Source organism: Pinus tabuliformis, chromosome 7 (assembly GCF_031772625.1).
Source record: "Pinus tabuliformis cultivar Carrire ecotype Pingquan chromosome 7, CPIR1, whole genome shotgun sequence".
NCBI classification, from domain to species: Eukaryota; Viridiplantae; Streptophyta; class Pinopsida; order Pinales; family Pinaceae; genus Pinus; species Pinus tabuliformis.
In genome coordinates this window covers 1,708,380,272-1,708,389,411 of record NC_142293.1, presented here as the reverse complement: position 1 = coordinate 1,708,389,411, position 9,140 = coordinate 1,708,380,272, and positions in this window count along the sequence as shown.

Sequence of the window (9,140 nt, the reverse complement as noted above, 5' to 3'; positions counted from 1 at the left end):
GCGACATGTATATCTGCGAGTATTCGCGTTATCTTGGTGCAACACTGCTGATGACCATGTAGGTGGAAAACTGCCTTGTGCACAGTGACGAACCTGTCATACAGTCTTCGCGTGATTGTCTCAAGAGCCAATACTTCAACAAGTATGGCCATCTTCATCTCTGCTCTGGCGGATCTTGTTGATAGTTCCTCTCTCTGCCCGACTTCTTGCAACTCTTTATTCATGCACTCGTTTTCCGCTATCAAGAACTTAACACTCGAGCTGGTGGTTTCAACATAAGCCTTTGTAGCATCGACCAAGGCAACTGGATGTCTCTGTACATCTAACATATTCACTTGTTCTTCCAAGTGCGCAGGTGATGCATGCTCATCTGGGGTATGCGCTCTACGTGCTTGTAGAACTCTATGCTGTGACTCATTAAAGGCTATGTTGTACACCTCTATTCCCATATGGTCCTCAAGGAGAATGGTATCCCCTTGTTCACTCGAGACTTGCTCTGCTATTGGAGCTGGTGAAGCCTGTGGAGTGACCTCGGTTTCTTTTGGCATGAGGTCGGTATCCTGATCATGTTCCGACTACTCCATGTCCATGTCCATATATTCTACTATCTATTCATCTTGCAGAGCAAGTTCTTGTTCCTGTGGCTTCTCACCCTGTTCCTCATCTGCTGCTGGTTCAGAGTCTTCAACCTGTATTGGTGTAGTTTGTACTATCTATGTGCCTTGCACTTCCTCCTGTTCCTGTTCATGCTCATGCTGCGCTTCCTTCTCTCTTTTGCACAACTCTTGTTCTTCCTTGAGCTTCTGCTGGACTTCCTACAACATCCTCTCTGTATCTTCCATCCTTTGCTTCTCTCTTTCTTTGCACTATCCTCCTGTCGTGCTGTCAGCTCTTAGCATCTATATCCAAAGCTACCTTTTCCACAAGAGGGTCTTCGTTAAACTTGTAGCTTTGCTCTATCTCTGCACTTTTGACAATCTTCCTCTTGCCTTTTTCTTGCATAGGTTTGCTACTTGCTCCTGCTGTTGTTGCTGCTCCCTATGCTGATGCTGCCTTGAGTGCTACTAGCCACTCCACTACAATGTTGACCAGTTCATTAAGCATATAGGAGCTGTAACAATATCTCCATGGGTCTTCCTTTGACCAATGACATGCCCCATGGATCCAAGGATAGTACGCTCTCACACAGTGGTCCTTGCATAAACCATGTGGGTCGTACGGGTTGAAACTCCTGGTGCCGAACTTAAACTTCTTGAAATCTACCACCTCGGAATTCGCTTCTTTCAAGCTCCCGATTGTGTACAATCCAATTTTCACAAGAAAAGAGGGCCATGGTGCCTTCTTCTTCCTATGCAATCCAACTGATAACCCTGTCAAGATGTGGTATGAAACCTCCTGCATGACCAACTTATCCGTGAAAAACCTCGACAACACATGCAGAGCTTTCTACGTGCTGTAAATCCTGATGAAGGTTCCCTCAGGTAAGGCATACCAATCTACAATGTTAAGAAACGCCTCCATTGCTGCCTGGGACATGCAAGGCAGATCTTGTTCAAAAATCATCGTGTACAGAGGGGAAATGAAATGGTCACATATTCTAGCCATGAATCCTCGGTAGCTACAATATGAGAGAAACTTGCAATATATGTTCACAACACTCTCTGTAGGTGTCCATGCCCAACCCATTCCAAGAAACTATTGATGGACACAAATTGCATCAAGCAAGTATGCAGACATGAATAAATTTGCTTGTTGATCTTTGGGTGGACTCCGAGCATTGGATAGATGTACCTTTCAATTGGAGAGTCAACATGTTGGACCAGTTAAATGGTTTTCCTTCACTTGCCAACCCAACTCTGTGGGAAGGTTTCTGTACTCCCTTGGCCATAAAAGAGGCATGCAAAGATGGCCAAGAAATGATATGCCTTCCTGAGTGTCTTTGTCCTATATATCTGGTTGGGTTCCATCCTAAACTTTTCTGGCTCCTTTACCTAATGCTACAAGATGTCTCTTGTGTTCATGTTGCCATTGGGAGTGTAGAACGGTGCATTCATCCTGCTCACTGGGAATGGAAAATGATATATCTCCTAATAATCCTTTGTCCTGAAGGAAGCAAGCCTTTATCCATTGACACTTCTCAGTATCATTGCCTCAGGATAAGTGTGTGAGACAATCTAGTGGATCACATCTGTGCGAGGGAACACGAGAAACCTGCATGCAACCTTGTATAGTCCTGACTTGTGGATGTTCACATAGACATGTCAATCCTCCAGATTCTCCTCAAAGCTACCTGAAAATATTGTGTTTATGTATTTCCATGTGATCTTGATGTCATTTTCGATGAACAAGTGTGTGTCTGTGTACATGGGAAAGCTCATAGACCCCTATTCAACCACGTGCCTGATATTGCGTTCAATTGTGTCTTTTGATCCAACTCTCTTGGATGCCATGATACCTTTACTTCTGAGAAGCTGCTCAAAAACCTGGATACATAGAAGACACTCATGGAGAGACAATGTCAGCTAAAAACAAAAAAAATAATTCAAGAAACATTCGAGCAAAAAACTGGTGACTGCTGGGCAAGATTGCGTAGCGCTAACTTCAGGAATCTGGGAGACTGTCAGCTAGAACTGCGCATTGTGCAGTCCTAGCTGCTAGTGAGGATGACTGCTAGCTAGATCTACATAATGCGCAGTCCATAGAGGTTTTTTAATGACTGAAACTGTGTAATGCGTAAAAGGAGATAGAAAATTTCTCAAGGATGGTGATGGATTTTTGATGGAATTCCAAGTCCGGTTCGATTTTGTGATTGGAGCAACGGTTTGGTGTGATCATAGTTTGGTGAGGGTGGAGGTGGTTTAACCGCTGGATTCCCTTAGTTGTTTTTGGATTGGTTTATCCATGAGATCCGACATTCATGCTTGGAATACGGCATAGGGTGACTAGATGAAAGAAAGATTTGGTTCAGCCATGTCTACAGTCGAGTGGTACGTGGAAGTCTCGAACCTGGTCGAATTTGCCTATGATTAATGAAAGCTAAGTTCTCTTGCTTTTGTACTTGTTTATATGTGGATTTAATGGTTGTTATATCTCTGTTATTTTCATGGTTTAATGTTGGTTATAAGCATGGTTAATTGACTGGTTCATGTCATGGTTATTTCATGTATTTAATTGTAATTGTTAAAATGATGGATGAAAGACCTAATTTATGTCATAACAGTTCAAGGGAGAAGGTGGTGATCCTTCTTGTCATGTTTTATAAGATTTTTTAGTCATTCATGTTCTGTCTTGTATCCTAGACCTGTCGATTTCATTCATGCCAAGTGTTTGAGAGAATGTCAGTCTCGGTTCAGGATGGTCATGCCTAGTCTTGAAGTTGATTTTTGGTTTATTAGTCTTATCATCATGTATTTGATGGATTTTGGAAGTTACAAAAAGTTCTAGGCAGTGACCAGAATTCTGGGCTAGAAAAGTGCCTTAAATTCCACGAACGTTGGCATAGGTTTGCTGGGAAAAGTCCCTGGATATAGACATGCAAGCCTGTGGGAGCGTCCATAGATCCCTCGATGCTGAAATGCCCATAGAATGAGAGAATACAAAGGTCAAGAGCTCTAAAAAGTCAGTGGGACCTGTTAGTGTCAGTCAGTTCAGCTTGTCACCAGTGATCAAATATGCTCTTACAAGGTGTTGTTAGGGTGTCAAGTCAATTTTTTGTCATTTTAGTGAATCTTCAAATAAAAATTTGGTCACTGGATGTTGTGTCTAGGTCATTGCTACTCCCTTCACTTACTCATGGTCTTCATCACTCATCATGGTCATTGTCTTCTTCGAGGTATCATATCTTCATTTAAGTGTCTTGGGTCATGAAATGGTTAAATTCCTCATTTTAGGTTATGGTCTAGGGATTCACTCCATGTGTCATTGTGATAACATATGTCAAAAAAAAAACATTTCCATCATGTGATTCAGTGGGAAAATGAAGTTAGCAGCTTAGGAAAATCAAAATAAAGGTAAACGTAATGTTTTATTTCAAATAAGACAATACTGTAGTACACTACCTCACTTCATCATTTCTCATAGGGAAATGTTTGATTCAAAATATGTTTCTGACCAAATGGAGAAGAATTTTACAAATGTGAAAGAGTTTTTTTTCAATTATAGTCCAAGGAACAAAAACCTCCTTCCATTTATGCACAAGTATTATGATTTGAGAGAAATTCCCAAACTACACTTGCTATGGGAGAATTGTTACACTTCTGGACAACTTGAGTTCAAGATAGTTTTTTCAGGGATTTGGAGCAGGTTTTGGCAGTTCTTAAGGACTCCATTGTGTAGCAAACATCCTAATATTTCCAATGGTACCTTCATATCGTGATTTGGATTAGTGGAAGACATCCAAAAGTGCTCTGCAAGTTGGCATTACACTTTTATCAGAGACACCTTGTGTTTTTGGAGTGACCTTGGAAAAATCATTTTTTCTCCCTGCGGGAGTCTCCAAATTACATGTTTGAGGTGTCTATATTGTAGCATAATTCAAATGATTTCCAACAATCTATCAAGTTCACAATTGGGAGCAGTTTAAGTCCCCCAAAAGTGGTTTTCAAGACGACGTTGCGCTTATGTGAATTGCGCTACGCTTCTGGAGGTGGCGCTGTGCTTCTGGCAGGGTATCCCAAAACTTTCCAAAACTCACCCAAATTTAAAATTTGAACTTGCATTCCTACTTTTTTCTCTTCTAAGCTTATTCACAAGTAACTATCATCATCTTTCTCACCTTTTTCCTTTGGCAAAATAAATGCAAATGTGAGTTTTCTTCATCTAGGGTTCATGTGAAATTTCATGCTGCAAGACTAGTGTAATTGATGGGTTTGGTTAGTTATGACATTGAAAACTTGTAAATTTGTCACCTCATACCTCTGCACATGTATAAATCACCCTATAATTGACTAATTAACTCATCTACCCTCATATTACCTCACCCTTACACAAACCCTAGCTCATACCTATCATTTTGGGAGAATTTCCTAGCAGGACTATTTTTCAGTTTCTCCTAATTATCTCTTTCTCTGATTTCACTCAATTCATGCTTCCTAAGTTCCTTTCAGCCCCTATCCATCTCCCAAAATTACCTTATCATCATCTCCCTTCCCTAACTCCCTCATTTCATCATTTCCTTCCTCGAACAAGAAAATAGGCAGCTTAAGACTAAACAACTAATCATGGAGAAAGAGTAGTCCAAGATGCTACAACACGAAGGCAAAGGTAAATTAGTGTTGGAGCTTGGTGAACACGATGAATAGGAAAATCAGGTTGAAAATAAAAAGCCAAGGACCAAGGGACTCAAAAAGGCATTGAAGGAGGAGAAAGAACACAATCTGCTAGATGAAGACCTAGACATGGAAGACAAAATTTCCTTGGAGATCAACGAGGATACAAAGTATTGGCTAAATAAGGTCAATGATCACTTAGAACAACTTCTTGACAAATCCAACAGGTATAATCAGCTATTAAGGCACATGGCACATCATTATCAAACCAGAAACATGATATGTAACATCAAGCTCAATCAGTTAAAAAATGAGCTAAAGGAAACCCTAAACGAAAAAAATAAGAGGGATGCTTGATGAAGCATCCATGAGGGCATGAAATACCTCATTTTTCACTTCATGACCAAATTTTAAGGTTTTCTGAGCATTTTTGGTTTTTTGAGAATTTTGGTGCCAAATTCAGAAATTGGGCTAGTCACAGAAGCGTGCTGCGCTTTTTCCTTAGGGCTCCAAATGAAAAGTGGCTTACATTTTTTGAAAGATGATGACCTCCTGAAAACCCATTTCATCATATTTCTCAGACAGGGCTCAGATTTTGAGAAAAAGGAGAAAAAGGGGTAAAAAATCATCATTCTGCCACTCTTTTTGACACGCACTGCACTTCTGGAGACACCTTGGGAGAATGCGTTTTTGAAGGCCTTCCCATGGGTCATTTTCAAACATTCAAGGTGTTCTGGAAAATAGACTAGCAAGGCTAGTTGAACATTCTCTTAGATATCAATTTGGACTTCAGGAAGGCACCATAAAGTGGGCTCAAAGTTGGCGATGTGCTTCTGCAAATTTCTGAGTTTTTAATTTAAATTTCACAGTGTAATTTCCTAGTTTTCAGTTTGACTTGGTCAAAGTCAAAAATCATGATGTAATTGAAGTAGTTCAAGGTTATATGATGTAATCATGAATAAATAGCATGATAGGTTTTTTTTATGAGTAATTAGGCCTCATTAAGGAAGCAAAATTCAAAACAAAGTCTAAGAAAAGAATTTGTATTTGACCTTCTCACTCTCACTTGTTGGTTGAGAGAATCTTGGAAACAGTTCCACCACCTAGGAATTCGACTCCTAAAGGTGGAGAAGTGGTTAAATTGAGTCTATATGTATCATTTCAGCTAGAGAGAAGGGTGGGACTTTTGTGGAGAGGCTTGTACCTTATTTTTTCTTACAGCTAATCAAGGAGCAGTTGTAGCTATATTTCAGGAATACTTGTTCAGTGAGTCTATGGTGTTGTTTTCCTTTCAGATCATTTTCTAATTGATGAAATCACTTCTCTTTTCATGCTTTACCTTCTTCTTATGGTTTTCCTTGCAGTCATATAGACATAATTCTTAGATTTAATCTCTGTTTATGTGGAAAATCATGATTGTGTTTCTTTTCTTCTATAACTAATGAATTCATGCTTATACATGCTCATTATGTTCTCCTAAACTCTCAGACCTATACTACAATGACAAAATATTAAGTCCACCATAACACACTGATATCTAGCTCCTCTTTATACATGTTATTATACACTTGAGGCCTTGACATAATTACCTTCCCTAATCCCTAGTCCAACAAATTAAAAAACCCTAAATTTCCAAATACTCAAACAAAACTTATACATCTAGCCTAAAATCCATTTCTTTTCTAGTCATTGATTGATAAATCCTTAGAGAGATCCCTCTCTGGTTTAGCAGGGTTAGTTGTTGAACTGCAAGTGGTTGGAAGTTGCCTCTTTCGATCTCCTCCTCAGCCTGGGACATTGTAGGGGATAACAAGACCTAGGGGTAGGATGCCTGAGTGGCTAGGATGCCTCTTGGGAGTGTTTTTTCTGATCTGGAAGGTATGGTTGATGTGTTTTCATCAATTCCATTTCCTTAAGGTCACCAAGGAGGTTGAATCATATCATAGTAGCCTCTCGTCGCATGTTTACCCTAGTTGGCCGGTTACTTGGGTAGATGTGGGAGGAGGGTGGTTACAATATCACATACTGTACTTGTTATTTGCGTAATATATAATTAGTGTTTATAGCATATTTTATTACATAATTATTGTAATGATAACAGGTACTGTAGAAATTATTGGAAGCATTTAGTAATAAAGCATGTGAGAAAAGACAAGTGTGTTATATACAAAAACTTCGTCAAGACAGTAATGTTTACAAAGATGTGGAAACTTGGAAATCAAACCTAGCATTGAATAATTAATTAATGCTTAGCAGAGACATTAACATGTATTAAAAAAATTGATATGCAATTACGTTATCGGTCAAATAATTAATAAAATTTACTTTGATGCATTGTGTAATGATTACTAGTTGCAAACATATCAATAAAATTGTATCTATCAATATTATAAAATACTCTTTTCTATGTTTATTCAGTGAATTCAAGTATACATAGTGTTTTTAAAAGAGTGGCTTTGGCTTGAGATGCTGTTGTTGCTGGTGATCGATAGTTTGTATCTACATGTGACCAGTCATAAATGTTAGTCATAGACAAAGGATATGCAGAGGAAGTACAATTTATGAGTCAGACATTGGGTTGGAGGCAAAGTGATGGTTATGCAAATGGACCTGCATTCATGTCTTCGATGGCAGATTTAATTTATTTTCAAGGCTATTTCTCATCTAAATAGTTTGAGACTCATTTCTATTATGTTGTGCCTATAAGAACGTGAAACATGGAGATGCATGGTGCTATTTAGCCTTAACTTTTTGGTGACCTTCGTAGAAAAATGGTTTTTGTAAATGTAATGATCCTGAAAGTTTTCCGGATCCTAAAATTTTTGTTAAGTTGTTATTGATATTATAATCTTCACCTTTTCCATATTATTTGTTTCTTTTAGTCAATTGAAAGCAATGTTGAAATGTACGAAAAAATAGATAAACATAAAAACATGTATCAATTGCTATTTTCTAATCTATTTAGTATTGTAAACTTTTGCAATTTGATTTTCAAAGTGCAGAGTTTACAATCAAAGCTTTTATTGTGCAGAAAAAACTTGTAATAGTTTTGGAATCTTAGTTTTCAGCTTGATACAAAACGACATAAACCATACCAAGTTATAAAATTTTATTTAATTAACTTATTTCAGTGAAGAAATTTCATTTAATATTTGGATAATGCAACAAAGGCAATAAGGCATCTAAGTCACGAATTAACATCTAAGATGTGAAATCAGTTTGTGTTCCGCATAGTAAAAGCTGACCTATAGCAAGACAAGTTTACATAGTGACTATCCTGAATATGCATTGGTTAAGTGAATAAATGCATTAAAAACTTGTATTTATTGGCAAGAGATATTTATTTAATCATAGAATGTGGTTTACGATATTAATAAAATTGTATATGGATATCGATTATAAAAACGAGTGAAACAAATCAATCATGAAACATAATTGTATCAATTGGACTATATCAAGTTGGAATTTAAGTAAAATTTATATGATTTAAAGTAACCAGTTTCACAACAGTCTTTTCTGATTAAAGATTATGCAAAATTAGTACTAGCCATATTGATGTCGACAATTGGTTAATAAATAACATTAAAATCGATATTAGTTAAATGCCGTTTCAGATGTTACATGTCAATTCATGATTTAGATCACTTATTTCCTTTGACGCATTAAATGTAGGCTTGTTTCTTATGAAAGAAATTTGTCAGTGTTCATTTAGTTGTAGACTTGTTAGTAAGTTCTAGGCAACCGACTTGCTTTGCTTGTTCTGAAACTGTTAAGTGTTTTCAGGTTTTGCTTTATAATTTGTCTATTGTTTTTTGAATTTGTTACTGAGAGTGCACAAATGGCCCAAATAAACAATGACATAAGCATACAAGA